Source organism: Pinus tabuliformis, chromosome Q (genome assembly GCF_031772625.1).
Source record: "Pinus tabuliformis cultivar Carrire ecotype Pingquan chromosome Q, CPIR1, whole genome shotgun sequence".
NCBI classification, from domain to species: Eukaryota; Viridiplantae; Streptophyta; class Pinopsida; order Pinales; family Pinaceae; genus Pinus; species Pinus tabuliformis.
Genome location: NC_142296.1, coordinates 1,343,740,360 through 1,343,764,859, shown reverse-complemented (window position 1 = coordinate 1,343,764,859; position 24,500 = coordinate 1,343,740,360). Strand labels below are relative to the sequence as shown.

General features: G+C 35.1%; 1 pseudogene; it reads left to right on the top strand.

The window, feature by feature from the left end:
• Positions 1-4,551: 4,551 nt before the first annotated feature.
• On the top strand, positions 4,552-13,706 carry LOC149224838 (C4-beta,C20-epoxidase-like; annotated as a pseudogene).
• Positions 13,707-24,500: the final 10,794 nt, after the last annotated feature.

The following is a 24,500-nucleotide window of genomic DNA, read 5'->3' as shown; positions in this document are numbered from 1 at the left end:
TGCCTCTTCCTTGAGCATTTGTTGGACTGTTTCTTCCACCTCTGTTTTGGCTTCTGCCTCTTCCTCTCTTGTTTCCTCTGCCTTGACCTCTTCCTCTCCCAAAGAACATCTGGGTCTTGAAGGCTTGCTCTAGAGATGAGTTTTCATTTCTACTCAACCTCTACTCATGTGTTATCAGTGATACATGAAGTTCATCAACTGAAAGGTTTGAGAGATCATTTGTCTCTTCTATGGTGGTGACAATCACATCAAACTTTGAAGGTAGGACTCTCAATATTTTCTCCACAATCTTCCTTTCTTCAAGAGTCTCTCCATGAGTCCTTATCTGTGTGACCAGACCAATTACATGTGTGAAGAATGAGTCAATTTTGTCTGACTCCTTCATGCACAAATTTTCAAAATCTTTCCTCAGCAACTGTAGTTTTGCAGTCGTCACTTTCTCCATGCCTTGATAGGCTGTCTTGAGAGTTTGCCATGCTTCTTTGGATGTCTTGGTTGCTGCTATCCTTGGAAACACACTCTCATGCACTGACTGATACAAAAATATGAGGGCTTTTGAATCCTTCTTCCTATTACTCTTCAATAGATCTTTCCATGCTTGAGTTAACCTATTAAACTCATTTTCATCTGCTGGTTCTTCAAAACCATCCTCAACTAATTCCCATAAATCTTGTTAGGCAAACAGGGCTCTCATGGTTATTTCCCAATAGTCATAGTTTTTCCCATTAAACTATGGGAGCTGAGTATTAAACGTACCCATGCTAGTGCTTGTGCTGGCCATTCCTTGCATTCTCAGCTATGCTTCAAATATTGGACTGTGTATTTAAAATACTGATTGTTTCTTCAGCAATAACAAAAAAAACTTTGAGGAATACATGGATTCTTTTGCCTGAGACTTCACTTTGCTGGAGAGGATTTACTGCTACAACAAAAGGAACCTTCCTTTAGCTTCTTTGACACCTTCAAAGAGCCTGGATTTGCTCTGATACCATGTTGGAAATTTCTGGTAATTTCAAACACAAATTAACTGAACACAGAGACAATGCTCTGTTTTTCTGCCAGAGGATCTTTAACATAGGGAAGCCAAATAAAATTTCTGAGCAAAGCAGAGTTTTTCCACCAAAATAAACTTGTATTAATTCATAAACTGCCTGATACAAATTTCTTCCTCTCTCTCAGAGGGTTTCACCAAGAACTTCCACCAAAAACAAAATTACTCTGCCTCTTTAATAAATAATTTTACACTGCTATGTAAAATCCTCATTCACTGCTGTGTTAAAAGATTTTACATTCACTGCTGTAAAATGAGAAATTCTTACATAAATTTACTGTTGTAAGAAGCCTTTCTACTCTTTTCATTCACGGCCAATATTTTTTTTTAATCACCAAAAGAAACTTCTTCTTCTTGTGCTGCTGCTCATATTACATTTCATAAATTAAAAAAAATATTACATTTACTGCACCTCACATTAGCATTGCTGTGCATTTCACTTTGCATTACATATTCTTTGAATAACCCTCGCGGTTTTCACTGCTGTGTGAATCCCCTGTTTTTCATTCGTTGTTGCGAACCCTCTTCTTCATCTCATGTGCTAAACAAAAGGTAAACACCTAACAAAACATATCGCATACATATTTTTTATGTGTTAACAAAAAAAGATATAATATTACATGCCGTATGAAAAATGTAAAATCTTTACCTACACCTATGACAGATTCATTTAATGCATTAAAGTTAAAACTGGTGGTCAAACCAAAAAGATTCAGGCAGCTTGAAAATAGATCCTGGTCCGTTGACTTAATCGGACGCATATCGCATGCTTAACTCACACAAACCAAACGATATTTACCTGTCGGGAGATTGGTGGTTTTCGAATCGTACACAGGACGCGTGTCACTTGGTTGGGGTGTTCGGAGACCCTCTGACAAAAGCAGCTTTTGCCAATAGGTGGTGCGATATAAACTGGCGGTTTTGCTGGAATTGATTGACGCGCAAGTGAAATTAATGTTTCAACAGTAATATCCCATGTTCTTGATATTGTTCAAACTTCTCTCTTTATACTATAGAATTTTCTCTAAACCTTTTTATTGTCTCTTAACTCTTTTTTGGCTTATAGATATTAAGAAACCTTTTTTTGCCTTATAGATATTATGAAATTAGTTATTTTTGGTGAAATTTTCAGATACTCGGCTTGCCTTGGCCAGGGCTGAAACTTGGTAAGATTGTCCATAAACCCATCAAACATTCAATACAACCAAAAATAAAATCGAGTCATATCTGGCAGCACATGCATTAAGTAGCATCCATAAACATTTTAGTTCGTAAAGCATTCGGAAAATTCAGTAAAGTCCAAGCAGTCAAGTTGCGAATCCAAATCGGGCACAACCAATCGACATAACCTTAATTCCTAAAACAATTGCTAATTTTGGGTTACGGTGAGGGTTTGGTTGTGCCGAGAGCTAGCAAACCCTCCCACCCCCAAACGTGGAGCTGAACCTAGTGTATCAAACAAGCAGAATGTCGATTTGGGAATTGTAACCAACGTGTCAATAGTAGAGAAATTTAGCTTAGGTATACGTCCTTCTTGAAGGCTTCTTAGCCCCCGAGTCAGGGTCGAGCTATTACCTGTAAAACCATCAAGAAAACTCATTAGAGGCAAGAAAACTCATTAGAGGTAGTCTTAGAAAAGATTAACATGCAAATAATGATTAGATAAAACTATATTAATGATTTTGATACCTGAGAGGAGCGACGCCATAGTTGGAGCACCGCATACCTGAAAACCAGCAACAATTTGTCAACCACAACTACCAGAGGGAAAATGAAAATAAGAGAGGGTGTTCTGGAGGAGAGAAAACCTATTCTCTGCGGCAGAGGGGTATCTCTATTCAGCCCTCGAGGTCGAGGGATGAGCCGAGACCTTCCACCTGAACATACCTGCAGCAAACGTTGTGGTCAGTATAACTGAAAATGAGTGAGGATAACTGTGATTTCAAACAAAAGACTATCTGGTTAACTTACCTCATTACTGTTGCCTGCCTAAAGGCAATAACCATTTGCTTCCTAAAGAGAAGGAGGGTATGCAAAGGTAGAGGTAGAAACCCTTATTTCATTGCTTCTTACCTTGTGCGTATCAGAGCTTCACTCTCTCACCAGGCAGAGCGAAATGGGATGGAATGGTAAGGTTAGGGTTTACTTCGGGTTAGAGTCCCCATGTTTGAGCCATCGGCATCGATCGGACGCAACATTCAAATCTTTTACCTCTGCATTAATCAAACCCAAGTGGAAGAGTAATCACCCATATCGAGGTGAGGACAGGGGGAGCGCATCCATGATCTTGGACAGATATCCATGCAGTTGAATCGGTGTTATATTTAATTCAATCCTTAATACGCGCTAGTCCATTGTGTCCCTAATGACCCCTTCAACCATTGAATACACTGTGCATTGAATAGGGTAAGATTGGATATGGTAAGATTAAAAGTTAATTATGGTAATTAAGGAGGATTTTTTTTTATCCGAAGTGTTACAAATGTATTGCTTAATAATCTAAAATCTTACTACATCATAAAAAAAAGACTATACCCATGAATATATTATCTAATAATAAATATTAAACAATAAGTTAATGATTAATTTACTATCTTTCCATTTATTTATTAAATAAGAATAAAATGATATCTATTATACATTTTAGAAAAAATAACTATAGCCATAAATGTATTACCTAATATTTATTAATATTAAAAAATAAATTAATGATTAATTTATTATCTTTCCGTTTATTCATTGAATAAAAATAACATGATATCTATTATAATATAAATTAACCAATCATTAAATAATACTTAATATTTACTAAGGGAAAAAAAGTTTCTGAGTGTTCATATCTAGGATTTATCCATTCACTTAAAAAAACAAGCAAGAACCTATAAAATATAAATCATTAATATTTAGAAGAATATATATATATATACTCGGATTGTCCATTCACTTAAAAAAAGCAAAAACCTATAAAATATAAATCAAATAACAATGTTCATATCTCGGATGGTCCATTCACTTAAAAAACAAGCAAGGACCTATAAAATATAAATCACATAACAGTGTTCATATCTAAATATAAATCACATGGCAATGTTCATATCTTGGATTGTCCATTCACTTGAAAAAAGGCAAGAACCTATAAAATATAAATCACATAACAATGTTCATATCTCAAATTGTCTATTCTCTTAAAAAACAAGCCAGAGATATAAATCAAATAACAATTATTTGCCAGAGTATATGCCGATACGTACCAAAATTCGTTCATATCTCAGATTTTCCATTCACTTAAAAAACAAGCAAGAACATATAAAATATAAATCAGATAACAATACACCGATACGTTCAAAAAATGGCTATTAAACAAATACATAACAAGACGCAAGGAAGTTTTGTGGAAGGCAACATCATCCGAAAAAGAATACTCGTGACTCTCTCTGAAACAAGGAATCTTCTTATATAACTACACCTTACACAACTCTCTCTTAAACAATTGCAAGTGAATGATCAGAGAACACCTGCTGCCAACAACTACACCCATGGCTTCTGCAATCCCAAATTCTCTCCCCTCATGCGGTTTCCCTGCAGTTACTCATCAGCTTGATATCGATGAAGATATTCTTGTCTTCGATCTCTCTCAAATTCAATTGGAGGAACTGGCGACCGAGGGATTTGATGAAGACTATAAGAAAAACCTCCTTCGCTCGAAATTCAGAAGATGTTGTGAAGATTGTGTTGGAAATTTCTGGTAATTTCAAACACAAAAGAAATTGCACAGAGAAAAATGCTCTGTTTCAATACAGGATCTTAATCATAACAAAAAAAACTGTTACAAAATAATCTTCCTCTTCAGAGGGGTTACAACAGGAACACTTCAGTTCTAGAAACTAACTTCACTATCTCAGCACTGTTATGCGATTCAGAAATTACAAAACTCTCTCTCTTTAATTCTACACTCTACTGTGTCTACCCTTGCATTTTTTATATATAATGAACAACACAAAAATATCTTACATACATTTTGCTTGTGCCCATACTTCCGTAAAATAGAAAATAATAAAATTAAAAATTTCACCTACATTTACCAACCGCGGTAAATATCATTAATTACACGGCTGAAAATATCTTATCAGAATTTAATGCATGGCCCATCACAATATCGCACCATCGCATCAGCGGAAGAGAAAAGATATGTCGCTGCTTCCATAACCGTTCAATCATGCGATTTGCGATATGCGATCATATCGCATCGCGAAATCGCAATTGCAGACAATCGAAGGGACGCAATGAAGGTTGACAATGGAATGTGCGATATGTGATCTGCGACTTGATCGCATCGCAGGGAACTCAAATGGAGGTTTTCTGGAAACAGAACGCTGCGGTCGTTGTCGCTCCACGACAGTTTAAATTATCATTCCAACACTCCCCTTTAATTTCAACTGCTGGGTTTTTCTGCATACCCAGGCATTTCCTGAAATGATCAAAACTTTTCTTTCCCAATGGTTTTGTCAAGATGTCAGCTAACTGATCCTCTATTATGCAATGTTGTAAAACAATCTCACCATTGTTAACCAATTCACGTATGAAGTGAAATTTGGTGTCTATGTGCTTTGTCCTTTTATGAAAAACAGAGTTTTTAGACAATGCTATTGCCGAGCTATTGTCACAGTAAATGGTTGTGCCATTTTCTTGTTCATGACACAAATCTCTGAGAACTCTTCTCAGCCACACTGCTTGGCATGTTGCTGCTATTGCTGCCACATACTTTGCCTTTGCTGTTGACAAAGACACAACTGCTTGCTTCTTGGAAGCCCATGAGATGGCTCCCGATCCCATATGAAACACATATCCCGATGTGCTTTTCCTATCATCAACACTTCCAGCCCAATCACTGTCAGTGTAACCTGTCAACATGAAACTTTCAGAAGAGGAGTATAAAATACCAAACCCCTTCATTCCATTCACATAGCTTAGAATCCTCTTGGCTGCCTGCCAATGAGTCTCTTTCGGTCTTTCCATAAATCTGGAGATTAAACTTACAGCGTGCATAATGTCCGGCCTAGTTGCAGTCAAGTACATAAGGCTGCCAACTATGCTATTGTACAATTTTGGATCAAAATCCTTGCTGCTATCTTCTTTGGTCAATTTCAACCCCATTACAGTTGGAGCCACAGCTGCCTTGTTGTTCTGCATGTTAAATCTCTTCAACACTGCTTCTACATATTTAACTTGAGAAATGAAAACACCATTTTCACTTTGGTCTACTTCAATTCGAAGAAAATATCTTAAGAAGCCCAAGTGAGTCATTTCAAATTCACTTTTCATGACTGTTTTAAAATCATCAATGAGAGAAGCATCATTGCTAGTAAAAATCAAATCATCTACATATAAAACAACAATAAGAATCTTACCGTCATTCTCTTTTATGTAGAGTGTGGGTTCACCATCACACTTATCAAACCCATTCTCAATCAGATAAGCATCTATTCTGTTGTACCATGCTATTGGAGATTGTTTCAGCCCATAAATAGCCTTCTTCAGTTTGCAGACTTTATGCTCTTGCCTTCAACTTCATAGCTTGGAGGTTGTTCAACATAAACCTCTTCTTTTAACACTCCATTCAGGAATGCAAATTTAACATCCATCTGATAAATCTTCCATTTGTGTTGTGCAGCAATAGACAACACTGTTCTGACTGTTTCCATCCTTGATACTGGTGCAAAGGTTTCATCATAGCCTTTGCCTTGTTGTTGCTTGTAGCCTTTCACAACAAGTCTTGCTTTGTGCCTGTTAATCTTGCCTTCAGCATTGCTTTTGGTCTTATAGACCCACTTAACTCCAATGGCATCTTTTCCTTCAGGGACGTCCACTAACTCCCATGTTTTACTCTTCTCAATTGCACCAATTTCTTCATTCATTGCTTCAATCCATTTATCTTCATTTACAACATCTTCAAAATGAACTGGGTCATCAATATGACAATACAAAGAAAATAATGAATTCAGACCGGTATTGTTACTTACCTCTCCTTGTTCATAAATCTCATTCAGATTTATGAATCTTGGTTTTCTTGGTGTGCTTGGAGTTCCATCCGAACTTGAAGGTATTTCTGATCCCTGTGGTGTGCTTGGAGAAGCACTTCCTTGACTTCTCAAGGCTGTTCGAATTCCAGCTTGTGGTGTGGTTTGTTGTACTTACTGTGGTGGAGGAGGAGCCACCAAGGAAGGATTATTTGCTGCTGTCCCTTCCTCTTCTTCTTCGTGAGACACAATTGTCTTCACATTCACTATTTTCTCTAAGCTTCCATCCCAAGCTTCATCTTCAATGAACTGCACATCTCTGCTTACTATCAATTTCTTGGTGGATGGATTATAGAGTTTGTATGCTTTTGACTCATCACAATAGCCAATAAAGACACACTTCTCCCCCTTACTGTCAAGCTTCTTCCTTAGCTGATCCGGTACATGTGCATATGCTATACAACCGAATACTCTCATGTGAGTAACAGTTTGCTTTTGACCACTCCATGCTTCTTCTAGTATTTTGTTCATGACAGCTTTAGTTGGGCATCTATTCAAGATGTAAACTATGCAAGTAATAGCTTCTGCCCAATACTCATGCGGCAAGTGTTTTGCCTTCAACATCCTTCTGATCATGTCAAGAATGGTCCTATTCTTCCTTTCAGCAACACCGTTTTGCTGAGGTGTATACCTCGCGGTGAACTGCTTTTGTATGCCATTCTCTCTGCAAAAATGCAGAAATTCTTTGGAGATGTACTCTCCTACTCTATCTGTTCTGAGCACTTTGATATAATGCCCACACTGCTTCTCAACAAGAGTTTTGAAGTGGCGGAATTTCTCTAACACTTCACTCTTTTGTTTCAGCATATACACCCATGTCTTTCTGGTGTAATCATCAATGAAAGTTAAAACATATTTATTTCCGGCAAGTGATGGTATTTGCATCGGTCCACACACATCAGAGTGAACAATTTCCAAGGGTGCTTTTGCCCTTATACTCTTTCCTGCTAGAAAGCTTTCTTTTTGTTGCTTGCCCAAGATGCAACCTTCACAAAGGCTATCCGGTTTCTCGATTAATGGCAATCCCTTTACCATTCCCTTTCTGTGCAACAAATTCAAGCCTTCGAAATTGAGATGTCCAAATCTCAAGTGCCACAACCAATTCTCATCTTTCACTTGTTCCTGAAAGACTTCTTGTGTTACAGCTGCAATAGTTCTTCCTTCCTTCAAATCCGCCCTGAGTTTGAGAGGAAACATTCTATTGCTGGTCATATGCACCTGTGCAATGATCTTCTTACTTGGAGGTATGTCTCTGATTGTACACATATCATCTTTGAAGAACACATTGTAACCTTTGTTAATGAGCTGTCCAATGCTCAAAAGATTACATTTCAGACCAAATACATAGTATACCTCTGGCACAATCATCTGTTATGCATTTCTTGCTTGGATACCGACTCTGCCCTTACCCTTGACAGATATCTTACTATCAGTTCCTGTTGTTACCTCAGATTTCACATTTTCATCCAGATTGGCAAACATTTCAATATTTCCAATCATGTGATTACTACAACCTGAGTCTAAGAACCAAAAATCTTCTTGTTTGTCTTGTGCAATATTACATGTTAACAACACAATCTTTGGATTCTTATCTTCTTCATTTGCAAAATTAGCATTCTACCTACTATTCATGTCATTTTGTTTTTTCCTACATTCAGTGGCGTAGTGCCCATATTTCTTACAATAATGACATTGGACTTGGGATTTGTCATACCTTTGTCCATGAGCTTGCTGTTTGCTTGAACCTTCATTTTGGTTCTGATTGCAGCTCCTTCCGCTTGTGCTTGCACGATTATTTCTGCCTTTGTTTTGGCTTCTTCCACGACCTCTGTTATTTGCTCTGCCTTGACTTTTTCCTTGGCCAAAAGACATTTGAGTCTTGAATGCTTGCTCAAAAGAGGAATCTGTTCCTCTACTCAGTCTATGTTCATGAGACATAAGAGAAGCACTCAGTTCATCTACTGTGAACTGTGAGAGATCCTTTGTTTCTTCTATTGCTACCACAATAGCTTCAAACCTTGAGGGTAAACTTCTCAAGATCTTCTCTACAATCCTTCTTTCTTCAAGAATCTCACCATGAGATCTTATCTGGGTTATCAACCCAATAACCTGAGTGAAGAATGAATCTATTGTATCAGATTCCTTCATGCTGAGTGTTTCAAAGTCTCTCCTCAACATCTGCAACTTTGCAGTCTTCACCTTCTCCATGCCTTGATAGGAAGTTTTGAGAATATCCCATGCCTCCTTAGATTTTGTTGCTGTTGCAATCCGTGGAAAAAAACTTTCATGTACTGATTGGAAGAGAAAAAAGAGGGCTTTGGCATCCTTCTTCCTGTCGCTCTTCAACTGGTCTCTTTCTGCTACTGTCAAAGCAGCCAATGCTGTTGCATCTGCAGGTTCAGCATAGCCAATTTCAACTAGCTCCCATATTCCTTGAGAAGCAAACAATGCTTTCATTGTTATGGACCAATAACCATGATTTTTCCCATTAAACTGTGGCAGTTGGGAATTTTTCAAACCAGTTCCAGCATCTACCATCTTAACCTGTATAAGTAAAGAAGAGATACTGACTGTATAAATAAAAACAAGCAAAAAACTTTCTCTGCGGGAGAAAATCTGCTCCATAAGCTTCTTATAGCTCCTACAGTGAAAAACAAACTCTGATTTTTAACTCACTGAGTGCCTAGACTAGCTCTGATACCATGTTGGAACTTTCTGGTAATTTCAAACACAAAAGAAATTGCACAGAGAACAACACTCTGTTTCAATACAGGATCTTAATCACAACAAAAAAAAATTGTTACAAAATAATCTTCCTCTTTAGAGGGGTTACAACAGGAACGCTTCAGTTCCAGAAACTAATTTCACTATCTCAGCACTGCTGTGCGATTCATAAATTACAAAACTCTCTCTTTTTAATTCTACACTCTACTGTGTCTGCCCTTGCATTTTTTATATATAATGAACAACACAAAAATATCTTACATATATTTTGCTTGTGCCCATACTTCCGTAAAATAGAAAATAATAAAATTAAAAATTTCACCTACATTTACCAACCGCGGTAAATATCATTAATTACACGGCTGAAAATATCTTATCGAAATTTAATGCGTGTCCCATCACAATATCACACCATCGCATCGGCGGAAGAGAAAAGATGTGTCGCCGCTTCCACAACCAATGAATCATGCGATTTGCGATATGCGATCAGATCACATCGCGAAATTGCAATCGCAGACAATGGAAGGGACGTAGTGAAGGTTGACAAGGGAATGTGCAATATGCAATCTGCGACTTGATCGCATCGTAGGGAACTCAAATGGAGGTTTTCTGGAAATAGAACGCTGCGGTCGTTGTCGCTCCACGACAGTTTAAATTATCATTCCAACAAATTGGGGGTGTTTTCGGCTGACCAATCGTGGAATCTCACACCAGGTCATCGAGAGAGTAGATATCCTCTCTAGGGACGTGTTTAAGCTCCCTTCGGAGACCAAGGAGAAAAAGGTTTCCCTGATTGTCGCAAGTTACGTCAAAGGAGGACCTCTGCGTCATTTTTACGAGAGCATTGGCATAGGGCCCGATTTTGAAGCCATAGAGGAGTTCAACGATCTCATTTGGCCTCACGGAAACCAAAACTTCTGGTACCACCTTTGCCTTGGATTTAGGGTTTAGTCTTTAATGTTTTATTGTTCTTACCCAAAAATTTAGGGTTTTGGTCTTTCTAATAGGTTTAAGGGTTCTTTCTATAGAACTAGTTGGACATCACTGATCAATTGCTATATATATTTGTAGAACTAGCTAGACATCACTGATCAACTACTATATATATTTTAATAATGGCAGCGAAGTCATGCGAGAGTATTTCAAGAGGATGAAGGACTTGTCTGACAGAATACACAAGATCATTCTGGCCACTTTGGGAGTGAGCAATTACTACGCTTCACACTTCGAGCACTGTAAGCTTTGGCTCCGCATAAATATTTACGAAGTATGATATGATGAAGCCTCCGGGTCGATTACTTTTCTGGCTCACACAGATGGAACTAGCATAACCATACTGCGTGAAGATGAGGTGGGCGGTCTTCAAGTTTTAAACAAGGCTGGAAACTGGTTGGAAGTGAAGCCATCCCCCAATTCATTCATCGTCATCCTAGGAGATACCTTACAGGTTATCTTATCCATTTACTCTTGTTATTAGCTATTCCTCTCTTTTACTACACTGTCGACCGTCATTCAAAAACTTTTAGCCCTTGGAAATCCTTAATTTCGACCGTTCCGATGGTAACATCCCATATTCTCGAAATTGTTCAAACTTCTCTCTTCATACTATAGAATTTGCCCTAAACTTTTTTATTGTCTCTTTAACTTTTTTTTTGGCTTATAAATATTAATAAACTTTTTTTTTGGCTTATAGATATTAGGAAACTAGTTATTTTTAGTGAAATTGTTCCCATATATAAAATTAAAAACAGTTTAAATAACAAAAATCAAGATTTCAACTCAAATTTTTAAAGTCCAAAAAATCTCACTAAAAACAACTCCATTAGGAAATGTCTCTTAACCCTCCATTTTAACTTATAGATATTAGAGAATGTCTATATAATACCAAAGTGTCAATTAACCCTTTATTGTTTATATCTTAATAGCTATATAAAAGCGTCCCTTCAGCCTCTCCTCTTCTATTTCCTAATAGATATTAAAATATTTAATTTTCATTTTAGAAATAGATATTAAAAATTTTAATTTTAAATTTAAAATAGTTAAAAAAATCAATATTTCTATATCTATATTTTACCTAAATTAAAAATAAAATAAAAATATATTCTAAAAAGTTATGCCAAAGCAAAATATATTTTAAAATAACAAAAAATAATTATAAGATAAATATCAAAATAAATTAATATTTTTTATTTAAAAACATTTAAATGCTATTTTATTTTTACTAAATTATCAGTCCAAATAAAATAACTTATATTTACATTAAAACCAATTATACTTTTATTTTCTAGTAATGTATTTTGATGTTGATAAAAATATGGTAATATCATTAATTTAATAATAATTAAAATTTATTTTATTATTAATATTATACCCAATATTATTTTAAGCTTTAAGTAAAATGATGTGTATCTTTATCTTTATTTATTTAATACTATTTTAAATAAAATAAGTTTTTATTTTTTTATCATTATATTATTTATGTTTTTAATATCTATATTAGTATGTTCATGTAATAATATGCCTATATTTTTATTTTTTTTAAATATTTTTTTATATTATTTTACATAAATTAAATTTTATTTATATCTTAATATTGTATGATATTTTTATCAAATAGATTTAGAATAGTAGGTGAAGGAGCATGTTGTTAAGACGTAAGCAAAGGTCACCGGTTTTAGTCTCGCCATACCAAAAATCCAGCATAGTTTCCGCTGGTGCGGCTCACGCATCCCCAGGTGACTTTGACTGCTTAGATGCCTCCAGTCATGGCCTCTTAATCACAAAGTAAGCATGATTTTCATAATTCACCCACTTATCAACCAAAAAAATATCATAGAATATTTTCATTTCTAAATAAATTTATAATAATATAATATGTAATAATACTTTTATCTTAAATATTTCAACAACATATAGAGATCAATATAATATGTAATAATACTTTTATATTAAATATTTCAACAACATATAGAATTCTATGATCGATATTATGAATCTCATAGTAAATGTATCTCTTCTATGCTTATACTGAAAATATGTCATCTAATATTTAAATTGCAATAATGATACGACGAACAAGAGAATACATGCAAGTTATATTATCTAATATTTAAATTGCAATAATGATACGACGAACAAGAGAATACATGCAAGTTATGTTACGGTACATCTCTTTTATGATGAGATATCTGGTTTTTGTAACTTTAAGTTATATTATGGTACATATTTTTTATGGTGAGGTGCCTGGTTTTTGTAAATTTTATATACTCTTGTAAATCTATAACAAGTCTCATATTTGTGAGATAAATATCTGGTCATCTCAATTTCTCCGGCTTAGAACGTGGTAATTTTATATAAGCACCTAAAAGTCTTATTTACAGTACCCTTAGTAATACATATGAATACGTTTGGGGAGTTTAAGTCGATTTTGGAAATCTGATAAATATGGGCTTTCTTTGGAATTCCCTGATATTCGGGGAATTTGCCATCTACTTAATGATCGCTGAATAGCTCAAACACCAACTTTAAAGAATAGTGCGAACAGAATCGCCACCATGTTTTTTTGCCAGGAATGTTAATTGATTTTGTGAATATGAATGCAGGCATGGAGTAACAAAAGGACGCAGAGTGTAAAACACCGTGTGATTGCTAAAGGACGTCAATCTCGTCTTTCCCTGACTTTCTTCAGATTGTTACCAGATGAAATGGAGATAGAAGCACCACCTGAACTGGTGGACAATAAGCATCCTCGACATTACAGAGCTTTCAAATATTCAGACTACACAGCCTTTAGAATAAGAATAAAAGGCGAGTGGGAGAACCCTCTTGAGGCCTATGCAGCTGTACAGCAATAAAAGAAATGGATCTATCCCAAATTATATAAAGGCATTTGCCTCATCTATAAAAACTAAGCCAAGAGCAGTAGTGTGCTTCAGTTCTTCTGATTATTTAGTACCATTACTTTCCATCGTGCAAATGAATGTGAAACCCTGTGACTAAATTCATCACAGTTAATAAGTTGTTTGCGTTATATAATCGATTGTGATTATCTGCGTAACTGTTTACTGATGTAAAATAGTTCAGATGCATTTGATCTTCATAAAAATTAAGAAATAAACAAATTGAACCTGCATTAGATTTACCACTGCTAAAACATCATATAATATATGTAAAAACATCATGTAATATTTACATATATTATGGCTTTTCATAATTACATATGTTATGACTTTTGACAAGCCCGTGATATGTTTTAGACATGTTTAATTTCCACGAGTCTTAGCTGCGGAAAATCGAGAGGAGTCAGATTTTGTTGGGAAAAATGTTTAATTTTGGTAGGTAAATTGTTGACAAATTAGTCAACAAATTTTGTGTTCTGTGTCTAAAATTAGGGCAGCAAATTAGTAGGGTGGTCTTTGTTGGAAATTAGTTTTCACAAGATTGCTAGTGTCAGTAGATTTGTTTCATATTAGGCAGTGGATTGATAATCATATTAATAATAATTTTACTAGATAAGAATGTAGTTAATAGTTTAATTGAATATGAGATTTACACTAGGTTTGAGCTCACACTTGTTTTATTTGTTCATTTTTTTATATGTATTTTTCTTCATAGTTATGTTGGTTTATTAGTTTCCTTAAAGAGGCCATTTCATATTCTACAAGTGGTATCAAAGCAAGTAAAATTGTTTTGGGTTAAAGTTTTATTGTTGGAATTTCGCCAAAGTTAATCATGTTGAATTCTAACTAGATTCCCTTTCCAAAATTTGATGGAAACGATTATGATTATTGATGCATTAATGTGCTAACATTTTTTATTTGAAAATATTTGTGGGAGATTGTTGAATCAGGTTATGAGGAGCCAACTGCGTGGAATGCCCTTACAGCCAATGGAAAATAGTGAGAAAGGAAACAAGGAAGAAGAATGCTCAAGCTTTGTTTTACATTCAGATAGCTCTTGATAAAAGCTTATTTCCAAGAATATCAGGAGCAAAAACTGTCAAAGATGCCTAGGAGACTCTACAAGAAGCTTACCAAAGTAGTGATCAAGTTAAGGTGGTCAAGCTTCAGACATTGAAGCGAGAGTTTGAGAATTTGAAGATGCAAGAAGCTGAAAGTGTGAGTGACTATTGTTTGAGAGTCAAAGATGTGGTCAATAAAATCGCTACACTTGGAGAAAGTGTAAGTAATGAAGTTTTAATTAAAAGGGTATTGAGATCTTTAACACACAGGTTGAATCATGTTGCCATAATCATGGAAGAAAGTAAGGATTTGACAAAACTACAATTTGATCAATTGGTTGGATCTTTGATGTCTTATGAAGAACGATTGAAGGACACTTTTGAAGGTGTAGAGAAAGCGCTTTCCTCTAAATTAAAAATTACAAAGAATGAAGATGCAAGTAGCAGTAGTGCCAAAAGCAATCAAGGTAAAGGTAAATGACAAAGCCCAAATTCTTCAAGGGGTAGAGGAAGAGGTGGCTGAAGTGGAAGAGGTAGTTTCAGAGGAAGAGGTAGAGGTAGATTTGATAAGAGAAATGTTCAATGTTACTATTGTAACATGTATGGCCACCTTGAAAGAAAATGCAGATTGAAAGAAGGTAAAAATGCTAACTATGCTCAAGAAAGTGGTGAGTATCCTATAGATCACTTAATTTTACCTTATGTCAAAGGTGAAAATACTAGTAAAGATGTTTGGTACCTAGATTATGGATGCTCTAACCATATGAGAGGGAATGATAAGTTGTTTTTAGTAAAGAATGGAAGTTTCAAATCGAAGATCCAGTGTGGTGAGGATAATCATTGGAGGTTGTTGCTAAAGGAGCTATGGAGGTCGAAATAAAAGAAGGTATAAAGAGTATTCATGAAATTTACTATACTCCACAATTGAAGCATAATTTGTTGAGTGTTGGGCAACTATGTGAGAAAAATTATAAAGTAGTCTTTGAAAATAAGACATGTACTATCTATGATAAGAATTAGGGAAATAGGTTGATCATTGTTGTGCTATGATAAGAAATAGGATGTTTCACTTGAAGTTTGATGAACATAACAAGAATCTTGCAAATATGGCTTATGAAGACTCAAGTTGGTTATGGCATCTCAGGTATGGGCATTTAAATTTTCACAGTTTGAAATTTCTAATCTCATATGCATTAGTTTCTGATTTGCCCAAGGTAGAAGAGCATAACGAGGTTTGTGAAGGATGTGCTAAAGGAAAGCATGCAAGGAAAGGTTTCCAAAGGGCACTGGATGGATGGCTCATCGCCTACTTCAACTCGTTCATTCAGACATATGTGGTCCTATACAGACAAAAAGTTTGGGTAAGTCATCATATTTCATCACCTGTATTGATGATTACTCACGAAATTGTTAGGTATATCTTTTGAAGGCCAAAAGTGAGGCCCTGGATACATTCAAGAAGTTCAAAGCCCTTGTAGAAAATGAGAAAGGGTGCAAGATCAAATGTTTGCACACTGACCTTAGACAAGAATTCTGCTCAAAATATTTCCAGCGTTATTGTGATATGAATGGCATCACGAGGCAACATACTACGACATACACACCCTAACATAATGGAATAGCTGAAAGGAAGAATTGTACTGTGGTGGAAATGGCAAGATGCATGTTATGAACTAAGGGGTTGAGCAATTCTTATTGGGGAGATGTAGTTGCTACAACAGTGTACATCCTCAACCATAGCCCCACCAGTGCACTGTAAAAGATGACTCATTATGAAGCTTGGTAGGGAAAAAGTCCTAATGTTAATCATTTCAAAGTTTTTGGTTGTTTGGCTTATGTGCATGTACCTGATCAAAATAGAAAAACGTTAGAAGCAAAGAGTGAGTTATGTATTTTTATTGGGTATAGTGAGACAAGAAAGACTTATAAATTGTATAATCCCGTAACTAACAAGCTTATTGTCTCAAGAGATGTAATTTTTTATGAAGGAGGAGTTTATGATCATCAAAAAGGCCATTTTGAAAAGACAAAATCTGTTTTGAATGATGATATAATTTTTGATATTGATCATGAGAAGCCAACTAATGTTTCTATTACTGGTGGGTTAACTCAACCAAAAATCCCTTCATCAATTTCTTCAACATCAAGTTCAAGTCCAACTTCTTCTCCAAGTTCTACAAGGAAGGTAAGAAGAATGAGTGATATTTATCAGAGGAGTGCAAATCAAGCACATGAAGAAAGCCCAATAGGTGAGATAGTTAGTTTCACTTTATTAACCAAGGCTGATTTTGAACCATCATGTCTTGAAGATGCATGTACTAATGAGGTTTGGATGCAAGCCATGCAAAAAGAGATGGATTCCATTCAAAGGAATTACACTTGGAAGTTGACAAAGCTTCCACATGACAAGAAAAATATTGGCACCAAATGGATCTATAAGACTAAACTTAACAATGATGGGAGTGTTGAAAGACAGAAAGCGAGATTAGTTGCTAAAGGATTGACACAAAAGTATGGAATTGATTATGAAGAGAAATTTGCACTAGTAGAAAGATAGGAGACCATTAGAATGTTGATTTCATTAGTATCTCAGAAAAAGTGCAGCATACATCATATGGACGTTAAAAGTGCCATCTTGAATGGGTACTTAGAAGAAAGTTGAAGAAGACTTTGTATGGTCTCAAGCAAGCACCAAGAGCGTGGTATGTAGAATTGATGGATACTTTCAGGAAAATGGCTTCCAAATAAGTAAGAGTGATCCTACCCTTTACTACAAACAAGAAGGTACTAATATTCTAATCATATGTTTGTATGTTGATGATCTATTATATATGGGTAGCAATTCTAAGATGAATGATAAATTCAAAGTTGCTATGATGAATGAATTTGAGATGAAAGATCTAGGCATCATGAAATATTTTGTAGGAGTGAACGTTTATCAAAGTAAGGATGAGATTTTCATTTTTCAGACAAAGTATGCATTCGATATGCTAAATAAATTTTATATGCTTGATTGTAATCCATCCCTACTCCAAGTGCTCATGGAGAGGTGTTATGTAGAGATGATGGTGTTGATTTAGTTGATGAGAAAAATTACAGAAGTATTGTGGGGAGCTTGATATTTCTAACCCACAGAAGGCTTGATATTACATGTTCAGTTTCACTTGTTTCAAGGTATATGACAAATCCATCTCAAATACATATGAAGGCAGCCAAGACGATTTTAAGGTATGTGAAAGGAACTCTAAATTTTGGTATTGATTACTACTCTTATGAAAAGCTCAATCTTGTTGGATTTAGTGATTCAGATTGGGTAGGTAGTATTGATGACCGTAAGTCCACATCTGGAAATTGTTTCTCTTTTGGTTCTGGTTTGATTACATGGAACTCAAAAAAAAAAAAGCATTTTTGCCCTCTCATCCACAGAAGCGGAGTATGTTGCAGTTACCTCAGCAAGTACACAAGCTCTTTGGCTTAGAAATATTTTGGAAGAAATTGGAGAAAAACAAATTTGGCCTACAATGATTTATTGTGATAATGTAAGTGCCATCAAGTTAGCAAAGAATCTGGTTCATCACAGGATGACAAAGCATTTTGACATGAAATATCACTTCATTAGAGATTTGGTGTAGAAGAAGAACATTGAATTGAAGCATATAAAGACTCAACATCAGCTAGCAGATATCTTCACCAAAGCAGTTGCAAAAACTCAAATTTTTGACACTACAAGATAAGATAGTAGATCCTAATTAATCATTAAGGGGGAGTGCTAGGAATAGTGTTTAATTTTGTTATGTAAATTACTGACAAATTAGTCAGCAGATTTTGAGTTTTCTGTGTAAAATTAAGGAAGCAAATTATTAGGGTGGTGAGTGCTGGAAATTAGCTTTCACAAGATTGATAGTGTCACTAGATTTGTTTCAGATTAGGCAGTTAGTTGATAATCATATTAGTAATAATTTTACTATATAAAAATGGAATTAATAGTTTAATTAAATATAAGATTTACAGCAACTTTGAACTCACACAATGATTGTGTTTTATTTATTCAATTTTTTTTATGTATTTTTTTCATAATTATATTGATTTATCAACCAGCTTAAAAAGACCATTTCATATTCTACAGATTTCACATTAATCAAAAGAAAATTGCAAAGATGTATTTTCTAAACTACAATAGACTCTAGAGAAGGGAAATTATAATTTGAGAAGACTTAAACTTCATATAAGATTATGAAGACTGTATTTACCGCGGAATCTTTTGGAAAGTTGGTTTTAATTATCAATTCGTATGGCAAAAGGGTCGAATTGTATTTGGAATGATTCGAGAAGCTTGTTTATTAATTTTATTTTTAATTGATTTGATAAAACGATTATATCGTAATGGGAATCTTTTGAAAAGTATTTTTTTATTTCCTTTCGAATTGATTTGATGAGGTGAAATAAATATAGTCATGATTTAATTGTAATGGAATCTATCGAGAAGGTTTTTAATTTTCTTTTGGATTAATTTACTTGTTAAAATGACAAAACTTTTGATGTAGAAAAGCCTCGATTTAGAATCTTTGCTATGATGAGGAAAATCAATGTGATTGATCATAACAGTTTTAAAAAGCTACCCAGATGCAATAATGTCGCCACTATTACAGGGAGACATTTATACCCCGCTATTATATTCTAACCCAACGGAGATTCTTTAGTTAGTGAGACCCATAGAATACAATTAGTGTTTACAGGCATAACGGGTTGATGAGGAAAGTCAATGTGATTGATCATAACACTAGGTTTAAATAGCTATATTAATAAACATAAGTGTTTATTAATTTCATTATATTATATTATATATTATTTTAGTTTCTATTTCTATGTTGCAACATCATGAAAAATGGATGGTAACTGTTGTTATATTATATACCATATATAATATTGTATATTTTTTTGCTTTTATAAAAGATGAAAAATAGAATTGTCAAAATTTTGTTTAGATTTTTTTTTAAATTTAAATTTTATCTAAAATAATGGATTTAATTAAATGGAAATGAACAAAGTTTGTAAGTATGAAATAAAAAATAAAATTGAGAGAAAAAATATTAATAATTCTAGTTATGCACAAAAGAGAAAATTATGAGAGAGTATAATACAATATGTTTTATATAACTAAACTGATATAGTTGTGACTCTAGAGAGATGTAAACATGCACTAAAGAAAAATGACATCTAGTCTTAGTTAACTATCCATGTAGTCATCATTTAACTCTCTCATGCAAATGGAGATTAGTAGAACTCATCCATGCACTTGTGGAGAATGAGATTTCCATGCATGAATCCACTCACTAGTCTAATTGAAGTACAATTAAGTATATGTTACCTCGAATATCCCAAGCCCTTGAATAACTGCTAAGGACAACACATTGAACGGGTTTTAGCAAGAATCCATGTAAGGTACCCATTTTACAATGCATCTAAGTAACATAAAACAACTACAAGAAGAGGAAAAAGGGAAAACCACATGTGACCAAACCTCATCCTCAAAATATAATACTAAAAAAGAAATACAACTACTAGATAGTTCTTTCCTTCAACCCAAATTGGTATCACTCCCTTCACCCCAAGTTTGTGTTTCCTAAACTAAAGTTTCTTCCTACTAAAGTATTCATGAAGATGTCAACAATCCAAAGTGGAACAATACTCAAAGTCAATAATCTTATCATGTATTAATGTTGAAATGTAGTGCATGTGGATCTCAATGTGTTGTTTTCATTGTTGCTGAACTGGATCTCTACAAAAAATTAGTGTGCTTTGATTATTGAACCAAATGAGAGTTTGACGATGAAAAATGATGTTAATCTCCATGATGAAGTTGTACAACCAAATGGCCTCAATGGATATGATGATTGCACCTTTGTATTTGGTCTATGTTGATGAAAAATAAATCACAAATTACGTTTTGCTAGACTAACAAATGGAGCTAGAGCTCAAACTAAGAACATATCTTGAAGTCTACCTGTGATCAATGTTATCACTAACCCAATATAAATCAATGTACCAATGATATCCAAAGCACATTATGGTGAATAATTAATCCCATATCTATTGGTTCCTTGGACACTTTGTTGGAAAATCAGAAAGGCAATAAAGATTTTCTTGATCTTAATAATTAGCTGTGATGTTTCTTATTATTGGATAAAACAATTGACACAAGATATAGGCACATGCTAAGGCAAAACCCCCCTCAAGGGGAAAACCTAGTTAAAGTAATTCTTCCTTTCAAAAGTATTCTTTGTGACTCTTCACCCTAGACCTTGACCAGACCTTCTCTCCACACCAAGTCATCTTCCAGAAAGTTGACCTCTTCCCAACAACTTCAACTATGCAGCAACTTGTAGCATCCAACAGCTTTCGACAACAATCCAACTTGGAAGACTTCATTCTCCCAATCTAGAGCATGAAATGGACTGATACCACCACCAAAATTTTGATTTTTCTCTTCTCTTTAGAGTTCCCCAAACTCACATTCACTTCGACTTCTCGACAACAGACTTTCCCAACTATCCACTTCGCACTTCTGCCCAGCAGATGAGAAGATGAGAAGTGATGCTCCAAATGTATTCGATGTACTTTCTTTTATAGGCTTCTTGTGGGGTCAGTTAGGGTCTTATGCCGACTTGATCTTCCCTTAGGCTGACATGGTGTGGAGGTTTCACAATTCATATTTGACTCAATACTAAACCTTTTTACATGATTCAAAAGCTCAAGAAGGGTCTCTTTAAATGTAGAGTAATTATATAGACTCAAAATACATCCTAGAAGTCCTCAATGGGGACTTTGACCTAAAACATGGTGACCCAAGCATGAAACCCATGCTTCAATAAGTCACAATAATAATAATAATAATTCTTTTATTTATTCTTTTGAGAAGTATATTACATAATGACTCAAGTACATTAACTACGGAGGTATTCATAATGTACATGTACAATGGAAGATCTCTAACTATATGAACCATGAAAAACTTTAGGCACCTCAATGACATGGACTAGATTCCTGACGAGGGCAATCTATCCAACCAGTCTCTCAACAACTTAGGCATCGCAATGCCATGGACTAGATTGCTGACCAAGGCAATCTATCCAAGTGGGACTAAGGTGGATTAAAGCTTTCAGCCCCTCTAGGTACCATCAGGCTTACTTGCTAACCACCAACCCAAACATACACGTGTGTATCCAAAACCGAGCTCAATAAACAACACCTCCTCTTTAATTCCGAGATTCCTAACATCAACATAGAATGTTGGCTTGATGTTTCCCCAGGAAATTCTTCACTCGCAAAGCCTCGATACCCCTTGTTCCAATAGATCAAGGATGAACAATATCTCCCAAGAAAACTGGTTGGTAACAAAAATGCTTTTCTTTGAGAGATTCTCCTATACAAACAGAACCCCAATCAATAACATACTTTTGCATGTGCATAGCCAAATACAAACCTCCAGGGTACATATGTTGCTTCTCAACTTTCCATCGTAGGACTATCAACCGAGTATTTGACAATAAAGATTCCTCACTCATACAATTTTCTTCCTGCTTCATATGCAACAACATATTCTTAAGTCGAATCCACCTTTCCTCATTTCAAAAACACTTGAAAAATGCATTCTCCAGTTTTATTTTGCTGTTCATGGCCTTCACTCAGACATACGACTACTAGTCTTGGTCTAGTTCATGACACATGAAGCATAGAACCATATCTGCCACTATCTCTCAACCAGGAAGCATCTCTTTTATCGATACTCCCTCTTAATCTTAGGGAGATCACTTCTATTCATGGTTCCTCTGGGAGATTAGCTTCCAACCATTTAATGAGAGTTATCATCATCCTCATCATTCTTATCACATCAACAAGCATCTTCACCAAGTTGGAGATTTCATACCTGCACAACTTAAATAGAAAGTACAACCAAATCTATAGAAGCATGATGTTAGCCATATCAAAATCACGTAATCATTTCAACTTTATTCATATGAGATACCCAAACTTTTAAACAAGAGACATACTCTTCAACATCTTTCTAGGGAGTTTGATATACATCCTAGACTATTTCGTAATAAAATTCATTCATCTAAGGTTTCAATATGTCTTCCAAAGGTATGACATACCTTACTACAACATATAGAAAACCCTAGAAACCATTTACACACATACAGATCTTCAAAGTATCCAACAAACTTTCAAAACATATATGTTAGACCTTTTACTAGGGATTCATACAAATCCTACATTTCATACAAACAAATCCATCAAAATCAATCACAACTTAACTTGATCAGCTTTAACTAGGGTTAGTTCCAAGCCCCTAAATTTTCAATCAACCATCGATCATTCACTATCATGACCAAATACCACTAGTGTTAGTTTGCAAACCCTAGATTTCGAGCAATCGTCAAACTCAACCAAAAAATCCAATTCCAACAATCTCTTCACATTCATCAAATATTTTACTTTGACTAATGTTTAGTTCCAAAACCTTAGAAGTCTAATCTCAACAATCATTACATGCATAAATCTCATATTGTTATATTTCACACATACTAAGCAACTTTTAACTTCACTAGGGTTTAGCTATAACAACCTAGATTTTCAAACATCAACATCCTAAAATCTCAGATAAGGACTTCATTAAATCCTAAGACTCATGACCATCAATGACTAGGTCATCACACATATCTAGGAATTTATAACCATGCATAAGAATATCATATGTCCAATAATATAAATACATCTTACCTAGACCAAGCTAGGGATTAAAGCAAAATGACATATCTCTATATGCCTAGATTTCATCCCCATTCAAATACATTCATATCATGAGATAGTCAAACCCAACTTCATAAATATCAATAAGAGTTAAACACACAAACATATTGATAATACTAGGGTTTGACCAGACAACACACACATACCAAGTAAATAAATTCTAAGAAAATATAAGGGTCTTGCTTGCACATTCCACCAAACCCTAATGAAATATGGTTCTAATGTAGAACACACATTCCACCAAACCCCAATGAGCTAGGGTTCTGTTGACAATGATGGACCCACCAACATGTTAGGGGATATTGCGAGTAAGAAGTCCCAACAAGACCTTAAACCATTTGGAGGAGTCCCATTAGTGGGTAGTACAGTATCGCCTTGACTGCAGTTGCGTGCAGAGGTAAGTAAGATGTCCTTGTTGGAAGCAAGGGCGTGACCTTGCAACAAGTTATGGAAGGTGCATGAAAGGGTCTAACACACGGAAGGGGAGAAGAGTGCGCCCCTCAGAAGCCTGTGATAACATGCAGCTTGAAAGGCAACACACGAGCTGAAAGACATCATGATATGGAAAGCAGGATAGCCGACAATCCAAAGTGATGTGTTATACCAACAACATGCTTCGATAAGATTCATACAAACACATATGGAATAGTCCATATGTGAGCTTGAAACATGTATTGATACAAACTTGATCTAGCAGCCGGTTTCTTTTTCATTTTCAGCAGAGGTCTCGTCACAAGGCTCAGATCAAAGTTTGCATTCATGGTATGAGGAAAAGAGAAGTAATCCATTGGATGAGCTAAGTTCCAGTGTGCTTGAATTTCAAGATCCTTATGCAGTATTTTTGGAGGCGGATAGAGAATCCATATCATTCAACGGA